General features: G+C 46.6%; 1 protein-coding gene across 2 annotated transcripts in view; it reads right to left on the reverse strand.

Moving 5' to 3' along the window:
• Nucleotides 1-16858, reverse strand: part of lrrc4ca (leucine rich repeat containing 4C, genome duplicate a) — a 118269-nt gene that overhangs the window by 81678 nt on the left and 19733 nt on the right. Inside the window, exon 1 of one of the 2 annotated variants that reach the window (XM_035394875.1) lies at nucleotides 2845-4816. The exons of the other annotated variant lie outside the window; for it this stretch is intronic. The gene's annotated coding sequence lies outside the window, so the exon portion shown is untranslated. Of the gene's footprint in view, nucleotides 1-2844; nucleotides 4817-16858 lie in introns of those variants that run through there. 2 annotated transcript variants of the gene reach the window in all.

The following is a 16858-nucleotide window of genomic DNA, read 5'->3' on the forward strand; positions in this document are numbered from 1 at the left end:
GAGCGCACGTGACAGTGCACAGCAGAGAGGAGAGACGTTCTGTGAACTGGAATGTGAGCCACAGTCAGAGAGAACGCTGTCTCTCCCAGAACGGAAGAATGGAAAAAGAGACGCGCTGACTCGTCTAAAGGATTTCAGTTCTTCTGTCTTCTGTCCCCATTCACCATTCGCTCCTATTCACAGGGAAATCAACAACTGCATCTGCTCCAATTCATTCTCTCGCTCTCTCGCAATTCAATCTCTCTCTCTCTGACTCTCTCTCAGGCACACACACACACACACACACACACACACACACGCGCGCGCGCGCACACACACTTCTTCTTTGTTTCCTGCTACTATTTTAACAGGCATTCAAAATCCTCTTGTGTTCTTTTGATTGGGGTTAAAGGAGCCTCTCCTGGTCTGCTGGCACATCTTCCTGAGCCCACCCAGCTCGCTTCCTCCCCCCCCCCCCCCCCCCCCACCAGCTGGGATCAAACCAAACTCTGCCGTAAAAACACTTTCCACTGAAGCTCCTCCGGCATAAAAAATAAAATAAAATAAAATAAAAACTCAAATTGGACCTGCGCTCAAACAGAGGAGAGGCTGCATTAGTTTATCTCTGTAATTGGTCTCTGTGAAAGGCCTGGGTGGGGAGAGAGAGAGGCAGCTGTGGGTCTGCTGATGGGCATCTCTGTACGTGCCAGAGTTTATCAGTGCTCCTCACTGTCCCTCAGGGAGGACTCCTCCTCTGGGTGGCTGTGCTTCCTCACTGTCAGATACTGGGAGGACTCCTCCTCTGGGTGGTTGTGCTTCCCACTGCAGATACTGGGAGGACTCCTCTGGGTGGTTGTGCTTCCCACTGCAGATACTGGGAGGACTCCTCTGGGTGGCTGTGCTTCCCACTGCAGATACTGGGAGGACTCCTCAGGTTGGATGTGCTTCCCACTGCAGATACTGGGGGGACTCCTCTGGGTGGTTGTGCTTCCCACTGCAGATACTGGGAGGACTCCTCTGGGTGGTTGTGCTTCCCACTGCAGATACTGGGAGGACTCCTCTGGGTGGCTGTGCTTCCCACTGCAGATACTGGGAGGACTCCTCTGGGTGGCTGTGCTTCCCACTGCAGATACTGGGAGGACTCCTCTGGGTGGCTGTGCTTCCCACTGCAGGTACTGAGGAGGCCCTCGGTTGGATCGCAATCTTCACATCCACACAGCGTCCAAACTACAAGCTCAGTTCGGATCTAACAGATGTTTCTTACTGGACCAACCGTGCATGTGTACGCACACACACCCTCACCCACCCACACACACACACACACATCCAACATACATGCACACAAACACACACACACACACACACCTCATATGGCACAGCTCAACATTCTGACCTGGTATCTTATTTTTCAGAGCAGACGCTTGCCTTGGTTACTATTTTAAGAAATGATCCAAGCTTTGTGAAGGAATTAAGCACCTTGACAAAGGGATTTACCCTCCAACCTTCTGGTTAACAGTCCACGTCCCTACCCACAACACCACACTGCCACCTAACTGGCCACCTGGGCCACCACAGGTACAATGAGCAATTTTAAACGGATTTCCTATATTAGCTGTGATTTCTGAGAGAACAAAATGCATTGTCGCGGATCATTTGTTAATTATTACGTGTTCTCAGATCTTATGAATATTCCAAACGCCAGAGAAGGCGCTGCCGTATAATATAGTCTTCCGTCAATACTATGGCCACCACAGGCAGCGTTTCAGCACCGCGCGCGAGGACAGCTCCCCTCGCGCAACGGATCCATCGAGATCAGAAATAATAGAGGAGCTATACTCCCACCTCTGAATCATCTCAAATGACATCACTCCATTTTACATAAACCTCCTGGTTAGCACGCCAGCGGAACGGGGAACGGAATACGACGAGACACACATGGTCTGCACAACCGTTATGGCTGCTGCTGGCAGCGCCAATGCCTCGAAAAGCAGGGTTACGATTTGGTTTTATAACGGCGAGTGAGGCTTCTTTATTAAGCGCCGTCAGCTCGTCGCCGAGCTCACCATAAATACCACGGTGTGGACTGGACGTGGTATTTCGCATTTAATCATTTTATTCAATTACCGTCACTGTTCAATTCGACTGGGCGATAACACGGGGACGCGCTGTGAATTTTGCGGTTGATCGTCCCTCTTTGGCTACCGTTCCGCTGCTAGTCACCAGACATTCAACCAGTCACACAGCAGAAGTGAAAGCACAGACTGTATCGCAGCTACAACAGAACTCTATCGCACCTGACAAGCCCTCTGCGGAATTCGCCTAAAATTAGAAGCAACAGTTAAATGCGGTCTCTCTCGATTACCTACGGACCCAGACTGCCTATGAACGACTGCGTGCAGGCTACGGAAGATGATGGAAACGGGAATTTAGCCGTTAGATCGTGTTATTGACAACGGAGATGATGAAAACAGGGGCAGATGCCCGCGTCCATTAACGTGCGTTCGACGCCTGAAGCACCCTTTTCGTACCCTACGTACACACTCACACACACTCACAAACACACAGACTTCCCAGTCCCATATTACAGTTACTAAGCAAAATAAATTAATTATTCAATACATAATGTGCATGTAGTCAACCATTTAACATACAGACATATACAGACCCATATATGCGCAAGGACAACTGCACCGTGCAGCATTTTAGTGATTTTGGTTGCTAAGACTGGAACATAAATGCAGGGCAACGCACACTGCCATACGGCGATTTGAAATGCAATTCGTAAACCACAGCTCACCGTTTTAATAAAGGTGGCGGTGGAACTCGATATGTGAAAATGGTTGATGAATCGATAAAGGCACTCACTTATTATCCTCTAAGATGTTTGGTCGCTGCAAGAAATCAGAGGGGAAAAAATCGCCGTCTCAGCTTGAGCAAACCTCCCCGCGACAACTGCAACGAAAATCCATCCGCACCTTTCAAGCACTTTATCAGGATCCGAGGGAATAGATTCTGAAGAGGGCACAGTTTATCCGGTCCCCCCTAATAACAGTGAAAATACGGAGGCAAAAAATCCCCAGCAAAGTGGAAAAATATATCACAATTGTTTTTTTTGTTTTTCTTTCTTCTTTTTTATTTTATTATTTTTTTACAGCGCGAATGTTAAAGCACGTGCCATTTTATCCACTCTTCATTTACACTGCAAAACTGTGGAGAAGAAGAAGGGTAAAAATGCTTGACGCCCACAAGCGCTTCCTTTACACTGGAATTTGGACGGGGCAAAACCCGGCCGAGATGCACCGGTTGCTTTTTTTTTTATTTATCCGATCTGGAGTCAGAGACCGTTTCGTCGAAAACGCATCCTTATTCTCGCCAGCGCGCGGCTTCGTACTTTATTTTTTCCCTCATTCAAATAGGCTTTCACAGTGGGTCTCTTCAGATCTCGGCCAGGTCTCACACCAACCAAATCCGAATCTGGACGCTTTCCGAACCCCCGTCATAGTCTTCCGCACACCATCCTCGTAGCCTTTGCCAAAGTCCGCCGGGTTTTCCGTTCCTTTCCGGCTGTTTTTCGACGCAACTTTTCTCTCCGTTTTCCTCGCGGCTCTCCGACCGCGCGGAATCTGATTAGATTTCTCCTCACAGCCTAGTGCGGATTCCCAGATTCGAATCCCTCCTTATGCCTCGAAATGTTGCTGCGCGTGTCATCGTCTAAATTCTCAGTACGGATCCAACGGGGAACACATTGGCGCCGGGCAAATCTTCAACCTACAAAATATTGCATTTTCTGGATATGCTCCGCAATCGTTTAAAGCGTTTAGCTAAGGAATCCTGGCACCTCTCTAAAAATAGGACTGACATTGCACATTTATTCTGCCAAGCTGCTAAGAATATGTACTAGGTTTTATTCACGGTATTGAAATATGCCCCCCTTTCCCCTATCACTGATTAGCTAATCATCAGATAAACCGCAAGACGGTACGTGTCACATTTATAGTTCCACGGTTTCTGTCCCAAGACGTATCAAAGCGTCGCGAGAAACATCCATCAAGGGTCACATTCGACAGATATACCCCCCCAAAATGCTCTCTAACTCGTCTTGAATTGTCGTCTTTAGCATTTTAGTGGCATCTCGTAGACCCCATGTTCAAGCAATCCACGGAGATGACAGAGGAGGATATTTCACGAAAATCCACAAGTTGATAGTGTCCCTGTTCCTGATGGCCGTAGAACGCTGCGGCTGCTAAGACTGTTATCAATGCGAACAGAGCTGCTTAACAGACCTTACGCATTCACAGAATCCTCAGAACGGTGCTCGTTATCTAAGAAACCTCACTGCGTCTGCATTTACATCATTCAACGCACCGATACATACCGCAAGTCCGGAAAAACAGAGGTAATAAAAAGGGGAGACGTAATCGCGCTCAGCGCACGATGCTGGGGAGATGGCAATTCCCTCCGTCTCTACACATCGGCTACCTCGCTCAGACCACGGCGTTTTGTAATCCACTGCTGCGTCCGAGGCGACTAGTGCTGTTGCCGGAGGTTCGCAGGTTGCAGTTTAAGCAGAAAATACTCCCTCTCTCCCCCTCGACGTATCGACCGTCTCTCTGTTTAGCGTGAGCATGTGCAATTCTCTTGTTGGTCTCCTCGAATTCTCCCATAGCACCCTTTCCTACTTGCTTCTCTGATGAGTAAAATACAATTACCCAATTACCTCCCATCGTCTTACCACTGATTGGTCAATTGCATTATCACTTGAAGCCATACGGAGAAAGGGGATCGGGGACAGGGTCTATTTGTGTGTGTATTTGTGCGGCATTCGGCTCGTTAACATATTCCAGCAGACGAGACTCGACTGCCACCTACCGGCTTCTTTTCTTGTACAGTCCCTAACCCGACGGCCACCCCGGAGCCGGTGGCTGCGGTTCTGCGGCTCACGGAAAAGAACAAGGCGCGCATTCACCGCGAGGCGCCGCTTAACAGGTCAGGGATCCCCAAACTCGGGCCCCCAGGCCTCCTTGGTACGCTGCTTGTTTTTGTTTCGGATAATCTCTTAGATAAATTAAGGTCGCAGGAAACATGTGTTTAGCACTTCCACACTTTGCTTCAGCCTAAATTAATTGGCTTTCCTCAGTGCAGACTTTGGTTAATTCAAGTTTGCTTTGTCTTTTAACTCCGCGTTTTCCCGCAGATGGTTTGGTTTCGGGGGCCAGATGTCTGAATGCACAGCATTCACAACCGCGCTGTTTTAGCGGGTCATTCTATGATTAATACATTATTATTATTATTTAAAAGGAATCATTTTCCTCCTCGCACATCTCAGCAATGAGAGGGGAAACTGTCTGAGAGACGACTGATGAGAAGTCCCAGGATGAGCGTGTGGTACATCCATTATTCATAACACGCATAGCAGAGCAGTTTCTTACTAAATATGGCATTATTGGGCTAAATCATCCCTCAAAATATGTTAAACGCGTATAATTAAAGGCGATTAAGAACTCACAACAATTCGGCTGTTTCAGCAGCTATGACTGGAGTAAAGGGTGGAGGTCTCAACTGCTTCCTGAAAGACACGCACCGGCGGCACGAGCAAGGTCCCCTGGATGCGCTGCAGAGTCACAATGGCCTTTTTAACAGATACAACACAACTTGGACTGTATGGAGAAATAAAAATAAAAAAGAATTACCCCTATATCCAACAAAAGCAATAACAAAATAAAGCTGCAATAATATTGATGTACTTCCTTTATTGCTATGGTTTATTTATTTATTTATGTATTCGTTTTTTGGATATTGGAGATAATTCTTAATTTTTAAATGAAAGATTATTAGCTGTTAACAATTTATTCTTCAAAAAATGTGAACAACGAATAACCTTTCTTAGAAAAGTTATGCGTAAAATTATACATGCACGGATGTACAACGGAGGATAGACACTGCGTAAAAACATAAATAAGGAGCAGGGAGCCTGTAATTGCCGGTGCGAGTCTGAGGCAGCACACGTGGCCCTACGCGGCAGATTTATAAACGCATTCCGACACGTTTCCTGCCTTTCCTGTGCAGGGAGAGTGGGCCTCGCGTGCCCTTAAACAGCTGGCCCAGGTATACTCAGGTGAGTCACTTCAATGAGCTCACAGCAGTGAGAGCCTAACCTCACACAATGCAATGAGCTCTGAGTCATCAGCTGGCGCCAGCTATCACAACCACAATATTATTATAATTATTATTATTATTATTATTATTATTATTATTATTATTATTATTATTATTATTACTATGATAATAATAATTATAACAATCCTATGACTACTACTACTAATACTACGACTACTAATAATAATAATCCTATGATTACTACTACTAATACTATGACTAATAATAATAATAACAGCCCATTATTATTATTATTATTATTATTATTATTGTTGTTGCTATTTTTATACTTGTGGTTGTGATGGGCAGTGACATCTGCAGTTGACATTTTTCTGGAGAGCATGTGAGTGTTATTGCACCAGATTATCTAAAATGGGCCAGTGTCCCCAATTAGCCATCTGCAATAGCAAATGCACAATAAAAGCGAAAGGACTGTCAGCTCCTCGCACGACCTGTTTGAAATGGCGAACATAATAAACGGACAATTACACGCATTTTCTGCGTGCAGAAACCAATGTTTGGCATTGGATAATTACCGGCGGCCTGCTCAGCAGACTGGCAAAAAATGAGAGGCCTCTGACAAAGGGGGCATTTTAATGTGTTCATCTATGAGGGGAGGCACACAGGACAAAACAAAAAGAGCCAGACTGACAGCCTTAAAGAGCACCCAGATAACCTTTTAAATACACTGGGTTCTCATTTTGTTTCCTCATTCCAGTTGGAGGAAGAAAAAAAAAAAAAAAAAAACTAGTGTAAAAACAGCTACCTCATTTTCTACAGAAATCAGAAGCCTGTCACCCACCCAAGGGATACCACTTTATTTGAGGCTCTGTGTTGGATCATTAAACCTGCAAGTCTGGGCAACGTGTCAAGAAACTGGATCCATACCAGGACAGCCTTTTAAAAATTTTGACTGAAGACAAATGAAAAAATGAGTGCGTATTTATTTCCAGAGACAGAGCGGAAGAAGATGAGTCTTTTTTTTTTTTTTTTTTTAAATCTGTCATACATTTTCAATGGCATTTGGATAAAAATGCCAGAGCACACCATGGCGGGGTATGATTGCACTGCTAATTCTCCCTTCCTTGATCTCGACTCGGTGTTATTTAAAGCAGGATGAAAGTTTAACAAGTGAAAGAGTACCAGCAGATCAGCGAGCAGCGTTCTCCAGTTCGGAGCTCCAGAGGGAGCAGACCCGGCTGGCTGACTGATCATAACCTTGCTTTGATCTCCGTGATGTCTTCAGGTTACGTGCCACAGGCAGAACAAGGGGATGCAAAAACATTGGCTCTATTGGCATGTTGATAAGAAATCTACCACCGGCCCGCTAGCTTATTAACATAATCAGCGCTGGATGAAGAACCTTTGTTTAAGGACTGCAAATGTCCCAAAGCATTAATATTCCTGCAGTGGGACCTGTCCGTCAGAGCATCATGCCTGGCTTACTGATGCAGTCTTTTCATTATGCTCCTTTTTGTGCTACTGTCAACATGTCATACTTCACCCCTCAAAGTCTTACACATAACACAACAGAAATGCGATGTAATATTTAACACATCTGCTATATAAGCAAAGGATGAATTTGGAAAATACATACTCACTTACCACCACACTCAAACACATACGCACGCACACACACAGACACATATGAGCATGCTCACACACATGCATGCTCTTTCTCTCTCAGACACACGCGCACACACACACACACACACTCACTCACTCCCTCCCTCTCTCAGACACACACACACAGCTATCCAAGCACACTGGCTCTTCCTTGATCTGTTACGGCGAAGGTGAATTATCTCCATGACGTTCACTCAGAGAGAATGACAAGCAGCCCCAGATCCCTCGTGGTGAATGCCTAATGGCTGAACATGGGCGTGCGCTGTCAGCTAAGGTTGAAGCATATGTCTGGAGTGGCATTAAACATGCGGGTTTAGGGGCTTCCACCCTGCCCCCCCCCCCCCCCCCAGCCCCCCTCTCTTCCTCCCCCCAGCCCCCCAGCCCCCCAGCCCCCCCTCTGTGGGTGCATCTGTCCGTCACATCCACTTCTCACTCAGTGGAAGTCCTCCCACATCACCACCATAACATTTATCATTCTGTCAGGACACACTTTCCTTCCGGAACTCTAAATGGATACAGGTGAGTACACCTTATGATCCTAATTAAAAATATTTTTAACTGCAGACTCGGTGTTGACTCACTGTCCGCAAAACCCAGACGTCTTCAATCAGTAATGAATTTCACTGCACACTCCCTGCATTTACATGGCTTAGCCCCACACAGTAATGAATTTAACTGCGCACTCCCTGCATTTACATGGCCTAGCCCCACACAGTAATGAATTTAACTGCCCTCCCTGCATTTACATGGCCTAGCCCCACACAGTAATGAATTTAACTGCCCTCCCTGCATTTACATGGCCTAGCCCCACACAGTAATGAATTTAACTGCGCACTCCCTGCATTTACATGGCCTAGCCCCACACAGTAATGAATTTAACTGCGCACTCCCTGCATTCAGAAGGCTTAGCCCCACACAGTAATGAATTTAACTGCGCACTCCCTGCATTTACATGGCTTAGCCCCACACAGTAATGAATTTAACTGCGCACTCCCTGCATTCAGAAGGCTTAGCCCCACACAGTAATGAATTTAACTGCACACTCCCTGCATTCAGAAGGCTTAGCCCCACACAGTAATGAATTTAACTGCACACCCCCTGCATTCAGAAGGCTTAGCCCCACACAGTAATGAATTTCACTGTGCACTCCCTGCATTTACATGGCCTAGCCCCACACAGTAATTAATTTCACTGTGCCCTCCCTGCATTCAGAAGGCTTAGCCCCACACAGTAATGAATTTAACTGCACACTCCCTGCATTCAGAAGGCTTAGCCCCACACAGTAATGAATTTCACTGTGCCCTCCCTGCATTCAGAAGGCTTAGCCCCACACAGTAATGAATTTAAATGCGCACTCCCTGCATTCAGAAGGCTTAGCCCCACACAGTAATGAATTTAACTGCACACTCCCTGCATTCAGAAGGCTTAGCCCCACACAGTAATGAATTTAACTGCACACTCCCTGCATTCAGAAGGCTTAGCCCCACACAGTAATGCATTTAACTGCGCACTCCCTGCATTCAGAAGGCTTAGCCCCACACAGTAATGAATTTAACTGCGCACTCCCTGCATTTACATGGCCTAGCCCCACACAGTAATGAATTTAACTGCACACTCCCTGCATTCAGAAGGCTTAGCCCCACACAGTAATGAATTTCACTGTGCCCTCCCTGCTTTCAGAAGGCTTAGCCCCACACAGAAATGAATTTCACTGCACACTCCCTGCATGCAGAAGGCTTAGCCCCCCCCACACAGTAATGAATTTCACTTTGCCCTCCCTTCATTCAGAAGGCTTAGCCCCACACAGTAATGAATTTCACTGTGCCCTCCCTGCTTTCAGAAGGCTTAGCCCCACACAGAAATGAATTTCACTGCACACTCCCTGCATGCAGAAGGCTTAGCCCCACACAGTAATGAATTTCACTGTGCCCTCCCTGCTTTCAGAAGGCTTAGCCCCACACAGAAATGAATTTAACTGCGCACTCCCTGCATTTACATGGCCTAGCCCCACACAGTAATGAATTTAACTGCACACTCCCTGCATTCAGAAGGCTTAGCCCCACACAGTAATGAATTTCACTGTGCCCTCCCTGCTTTCAGAAGGCTTAGCCCCACACAGAAATGAATTTCACTGCACACTCCCTGCATGCAGAAGGCTTAGCCCCCCCCACACAGTAATGAATTTCACTTTGCCCTCCCTTCATTCAGAAGGCTTAGCCCCACACAGTAATGAATTTAACTGTGCCCCCCCTGCATTCAGAAGGCTTAGCCCCACACAGTAATGCATTTCACTGTGCCCTCCCTGCATTCAGAAGGCTTAGCCCCACACAGTAATGAATTTAACTGCGCACTCCCTGCATTCAGAAGGCTTAGCCCCACACAGTAATGAATTTCACTGTGCCCTCCCTGCATTTAGAAGGCTTAGCCCCACACAGTAATGAATTTCACTGTGCCTTCCCTGCATTCAGAAGGCTTAGCCCCACACAGTTCCACAGCACATTTGCCGTTTTTGTCGCAAGCTTTGGGTTAATGTTCTTGCAGCCAGGAGGCTGCAGGCTCAAATCCCAGGTGTGACTCTGCATTTGAGTTTTTGGGCAAATAAAAAGTACTTCATCACCTGGACAAGGTGCGTTCTGCATGTATTCATGAAAACGTCTCTGTTGAGCTGATGCGTGTCATGGTGTGAGGCAGTTTGAGCAGGGGTATGTAACTGGCTTTTTCCACATTAATTTTCAGCTGTGCTGATCTCAGTGTTTTGTTTTGACAGCAAAGAGACTGAAGAAACTGAAACAACCGAGAAACTGATTGAGGTTCACAGTCTATTTGTTATGCATCCCAGGATATATAAAGCAAAATGCTTTGAATAATATCAGTGTGTACATGCACTGTGTATGGAGAAGTATGATATTAAATATTGCAATATTCACATTTGAGGCATAATGTTTAACTGATCAAAAACACTGAATTGTATCCCCCGTAGTTTACTACAAGCCTTGTGATTCTTAATCATCAAAAGACGAGGAAATATTTATTATGAAGAACAGTGAACGTTGAGCTCCTAAAACCTCCTCTCTGAGACTACCCTAAGAGCGATTAAATCCAGATTAAATCTACCCATAATGCACTTGGTTTTTAATTGTGAACAAGAGATCAATCTAATTGCTGCACACTTCAACCTGTGAGGTGCTGACCCAAGAATTTTCCCTTAACTCTGAGTGTCATTACTGCCTTTGTTTGTTGTCGTATTTCACATTCATAAATTATATTTTTAGAAATTGCTGAACTCGTTTTTTTAAATTTACACTAAAAAAGTGTGACACTTGAATCTGTTACACAAAGCTAATAATGATTCATAGTGTGCTTGGAATAAATTGGGCCAAGAAAATGAAATTTAACGTTGATCCTCTGTCTCTTGGCGCTCAGGACAAAAGTTATAACTTTGCAAAATGAATGTATCATTCACCTTGAAAAATGCTAATTTAGCAATAAAAATTGAAATATATTCAAGTCATCTAATAGAACAGGCCTCATTTCAATCTGCACTTTGTCCTTAAAATTTAGGACTGAAAAATAGATAGTTTTTTTTTTTTTTCTTCCACAACACTGCACAATCCCGGCAGGCTAGAAACCCATGACGTTGGACAGGAATTCAAATAAAACGAACAAACAGCCGAGACAACAACAACGAAAAATGTCTCAGCTGTGATGCATTTTCATGGCACATGGCCTAAGAGAAGAACGAGGGGGCTGGATGAACTGGAGCAGGTAAAATGGTGGATTTGCACAGGTCGCTCAGGAGCTAAAGAGGCACAAACCACATGGAGAGGAGAGAAGTAGCTTGTGGTGCATTATTTCCCGTCTTCATTAATGAACAGAGTCGGGCATCGCTTCAAGCCCCTGGACACAGGCTGGATCAGTAGGCACTGGTTTCTGTGCTCGGACTGTTTGTTGCTGAATACTGTTCATGAATTCTGTCCTTCTTTTGGGTCTGAAATAAACAGGAGGCAATCCTGGATTTACCTGCTCCTTTTCTATGGGGTTAGGACTGAATTTAGCCTGTTTCTTTTCCACAATTCTAACCCAAAAGTGACAAAAGTTAGAATTTCCAAAGTGACAGGGTGATGGAAAGAAGGGGGGGGGGGGGTTTGTTCTTTTCTTTGAGAAGTGGTGTGATTCTCTCTCTGGCTCTCCGTGTCGCTGGCTGGTTTCTGACACCGCCGCACACCTGACTGCGTAGGAGGGCATCAGGTACCGCGGCCTCCCCACCTATCAGGGGAGACATCCTGCAGGACAGACGTGACTGCAGGAGGGCGATGAAGCTCCATGCTGTATCCCCCCCCCCACGTCCCCACGTCCCCACATCCCCACGTCCCCACGTCCCCACGTCCCCACGTCCCCCCACCAGTCGGCTGTCAGGGGGAGGCAGAATGAATATGTACAGTAACGCTGAGAGGCCTTTTCCTGTGCGCGTGGGGGCATGGAGGAATCTCTCTGAGCCCCAGGGGCATTGTGGGAGAGGGAGGCGGGGCTCTGTAGTGAGACAGACCGGCGCTCGCGTCTCCCCAGGACGGTCCCGCGTGCGCGTTGCATTTAACGCTGCGTTTCACCTCCCCCCCCCGCCTCCCCCCCGGCCCCCCGTCCCCCTGCCCCCCCACCCCTCTGCCCCGTCCCCGTCCCCCTGCCCCCCCACCCCTCTGCCCCCCCGCTGCGCGTCGTCTGGGGGCCAGACAGCTCTGTCTAACGACGCTCGCTGAGATTCGGAGGGCGGTGGCCAGTCGTCCAGATGGACGATGTGTTCCCCACTGAGCCATGAGCGAGAGAGAGAGAGAGAGAGAGAGAGAGAGAGAGAGAGAGAGAGAGAGGGAGGGAGAGAGAGAGAGAGAGAGAGAGAGAGAGAGGGAGAGAGAGAGAGAGAGAGAGAGAGAGGGAGGGAGAGAGAGAGAGAGGGAGGGGAGAGAGAGAGAGAGAGAGAGAGAGAGAGAGAGAGAGAGAGAGGGAGGGAGAGAGAGAGAGAGGGAGGGAGAGAGAGAGAGAGAGAGAGAGAGAGAGAGAGAGAGAGGGAGGGAGAGAGAGAGAGAGAGAGGGAGAGAGAGAGAGAGAGAGAGAGAGAGAGAGAGAGAGGGAGGGAGAGAGAGAGAGAGAGGGAGGGAGAGAGAGAGATAGAGAGAGAGAGAGAGAGAGAGGGAGGGAGAGAGAGAGAGAGAGGGAGAGAGAGAGAGAGGGAGAGAGAGAGAGAGAGAGAGGGAGGGAGGGAGGGAGGGAGAGGGAGGGAGGGAGAGAGAGAGAGGGAGGGAGACACTACTCTGACTTCCCGCAGAGCTCTCTTCATTAGCGCCCGTCGCCTCCGGTTTCTGTCCTTTTTGTGCCCCTTTTGTGTCCGCTTAATTCAACATCACACTCAGGCGGGCGTTCCACAGGCTGTATATATATATATACACACACACACACACACATACTGCACTACCTACTGCACACAGCTCAAATGGCTCGACTCATGCCAGTTGAGCAGGTTTCTTGTTAATCAGGTGAATCGATAGTGTTTGCCATCCCTCCATTTAATCTTCACTTTGATCCATTCTAATCTCTCACTGTACTTGTTATCCAAGGATTTGCCATTCAAAAAGCACTCAAAAAACCACTGAAATTCCAACTCACTGCAGTCTGCAGCTCTTAATATATTTTTTTTGTTTGTTTGGTTTATTCATCTGGACCGACCTGAATAATCTAAAGTCTGGTGAGTCCTAATCTCATCTTCAGTCTGGTTTATGAAGGGGTGCAAAATATCAAACATATTCACTTTGGGCTCAGGATGAGAATGCAGGGGGGGGGGAAAGCAGCCATCTTTCCTTAAATGCGTTGTTATGGCAACACCATCAGCATCGCCTGCACCGTCTTTGGCGACTGGCCGTACCCTCTCTACAGACCCGTTACTCTGAAACCACAGTCGACCGCAGGCAGCAAGGTGATTGACAGGTGGAGACCGGTCAATTGGAGCTTGTTAAAGATGGCCATCTGCCACAGCAGAGAAACAGACGATTCCAGCCCATTTGTGTAACGTCACCAACGAGCACAAGTCTGAACTGAGCGGGTGGGACAGCACTCTCCTGTTGGTAATGGAAAACATAACCATGGCTTTTTGTAGCTCTGTGGTCGTCATCATCTTCGCCAAGACCTTTTTATGGGTTGTCATGGAGTGAAAAGTGCCAGGAGAGCGTTTGTAGCTGAAAGATGGAGAGCCACAATCCAAGTTCAGTCTCTGTGAGAAGGTGCACATTCAGTGGAAATGCCCCCAACAGTGCCACTGACATGATTCATTGCATTTTAATTAGCAATATGGCTGGGCTCACTGCAAATGACTGCAGTTCACTAAAAGGAAAGAAAACATGCCACTTTGCATCTTATCACGGCACAAATCTTTGAGGGACTCTGAGGCTAACATGGACGCTAAGATGAGCACGGATGCATTAACCAGCACAGACAGAGACCAGAGAAACAGGCCAGGCTGCTCAATAATACACAAACGATTCATTACAGCAGGATTTTTATGATATGAAAGGAAAAAGAAAAAAAACATTTACACGCACATATGCGCACACACAAACACACATGCTCACACAGACATACACACATAAACGCACGCACACACAAAAGCACACTCTCACACACACGTACGCACGCGTCCACACACACACACACACATATGTAATCCTGTATAGTGAGGGAGGGAGAGAGAGAGAGAGAGAGAGAGAGAAAAAGGGTCAGAGGGAGAGAGGGAGAGAGAGAGAGAGAAAGAGCTTACAAGACAGATGCAGTCTTTTCTAAATCAGACATGGAGGGGACAGGGATGGATTGGCTGATTACACGTGTGGCCTAAAATGGCTGAGTCACGGCTAAGGACTCTGGCTTGAGCGCTTCCAGGTGATCGCTGCCACGAAGTAAAATGCTCATGAAAATAATGTTTTGCAATATGGAAAATAAACCGATTATTTTAAAGTAGAATGTTTATGCCTTTTAAAGCAGAGATATTATGAGGACCAATAAGGGGTAATTATATAAATGAAGACATAGAATTAAATTCATCAAATCAAATACATTGGGAAATTAGAAACAAGCATGAGGCTAATCTCAGCCTTTTATTTAGCTGTAAATTAAAACGAGTTTTTAGTTTAAATCCAAATTTAAAGTTTTAAAAGACAATTGCATCTCAAAAACCCAAGATCCTCTTTGGAAGAGCCATGCTGTCTGTTCTCCAGGTGCTCCCTTGGACCCCAAACAGCACTGGTTAATTCCACACCGCACAATCTTCCCGTGAAAATGAAATGTACTTCATTAATTGTTCATTAGTTCCTTCTTTTCTCCTGTTGCTCGTCCCATTTTCATTGAACAGTTTGAGTCGCCTGTGCTGAATACCCACAGAGAGCCATCGCCCTGCTGTCGCAGAGTTAATCTGAGTTAGACTGCTCACACAGGCACATACACAATATGACCTGGACAGCTCTTGGTCTGCGCTGTTTTTCATGGTTTGGGCTAGGCCCCTTAGTTCCAGGGAATGCAACTCTTAATGCTACAGAATGCAATCACATTCTAGACAATTCTGTGCTTCCCCTACAGTTTGGGGAAGGCCCTTTCCTGTTTCAGCATGACAATGCCCCCGGGCACACAGTGAAGTCTGTATAGAAGTGGTTTTGTCTAAGATCGGTGTGGAAGAACTTGACTGGCAGGCACAGAGTCCTGACCTCAACCCCATCCAACACCTTTGGGATCCATTGGAAAGCCAACTGCGAGCCGGGTCTAATCGCCCAATCAGTGCTCGACCTCACTAATGCTCTTCAGGCTGAATGGAAGTAAATCCCTGCAGCTATGCTCCAACATCTAGTATAAAGCCTTCCCAGAAGAGTGGAGGTTGTTACAGCAGCAAAGGGTGGACCAACTCCATACTAATGCCCATAATTCTGGATGAGATGTTGGAGGTCAGGTGTCCACACACTTTTGGCCCTGGAGTGTGCGACTCTGAGCCCACAGTGCTTCTCGCTGTCCTCCAACGCCCAATCACGCGCGGCATCAGAGCGCATCGAAAATCAGCGCTTTTATTCTTTTGACCAGAGCGGCCAATCAGAGTGGAGAAAGCGAAAGGGCCTTCAAAGGATGATATTGGGCATCCATATTCGTTGGAACGGGCACCGTAGACTCCCAATGAAATTCTTGTCTTTGTGAAAGATCAATCGGTTCTCCTTTGATGTGGGTCATTAGAGGGACCAGAACAGCCCTGGCAAAGATAGAAAGGAAGCCCTCGGATTTTATTGATTTTCCCATTTTAAAAAGCTGCGTTTTCCATGCTTTCATAGACACTGTAACCACCTGATCATTTCACCGAGCGTAATGGGGGTGGCGGGTGGGGGGTGGGGGTGAGTATGTATTCAAGAACCTATAAGCTACGTCAGCAAATACTTATGCAACCAAAAGGGTTACACAACTAACACCCCTCCCCTCCCCCAGCGGGCGAAATTCAAAAGCAAACTTAGGTTTTTTTTCCCTCCGTGTATTTTAGAAATAAAACTGGGACGGATCGATTCAAACTCAACTCATCATTGCATGCAATGAGCGATCGCAGGAATCATGCTGCAAACGTGGTGGAGAATGAGATCACCGCAGTTAAAGATGAAGCTGGTTTTTTTTCTTCTCTCCAGTAATACTTATAACGTGCTCTCTGCTTGTTGTGTGTGAATGCCATTTACTTTTTATTTAAGAGCCAGCTCATGGGTAATTTTTCTCTTTCCCTGTGCTTTTCAATCAAATTAAGCTTAAAAGCTTCAGCGAAATCACCGGTCAATCAACTGAGAGCGATGGAAACCAAAGGGGAAATGCAGTCTACACATCAGCACAGGGATGTGGTGATGGGGGGTTACCGTCTTCGCCACTCAAAATGATTATACTCCACCCTTAAGTGGCAGCAGTAGTATAATGGGTAAGGGACAGGTTCGATCCCCAGGGAGGACACTGGCATTTTAGCCTTGAGCAAGGTACTTAACCTGCATCACTTCAGTTTATGTCCAGTGGTATAAATGGATGTAAGGGCAAAGTAAATGTAATGTAAGTG

Source organism: Anguilla anguilla, chromosome 16 (genome assembly GCF_013347855.1).
Source record: "Anguilla anguilla isolate fAngAng1 chromosome 16, fAngAng1.pri, whole genome shotgun sequence".
In the NCBI taxonomy this organism is placed as follows: Eukaryota; Metazoa; Chordata; class Actinopteri; order Anguilliformes; family Anguillidae; genus Anguilla; species Anguilla anguilla.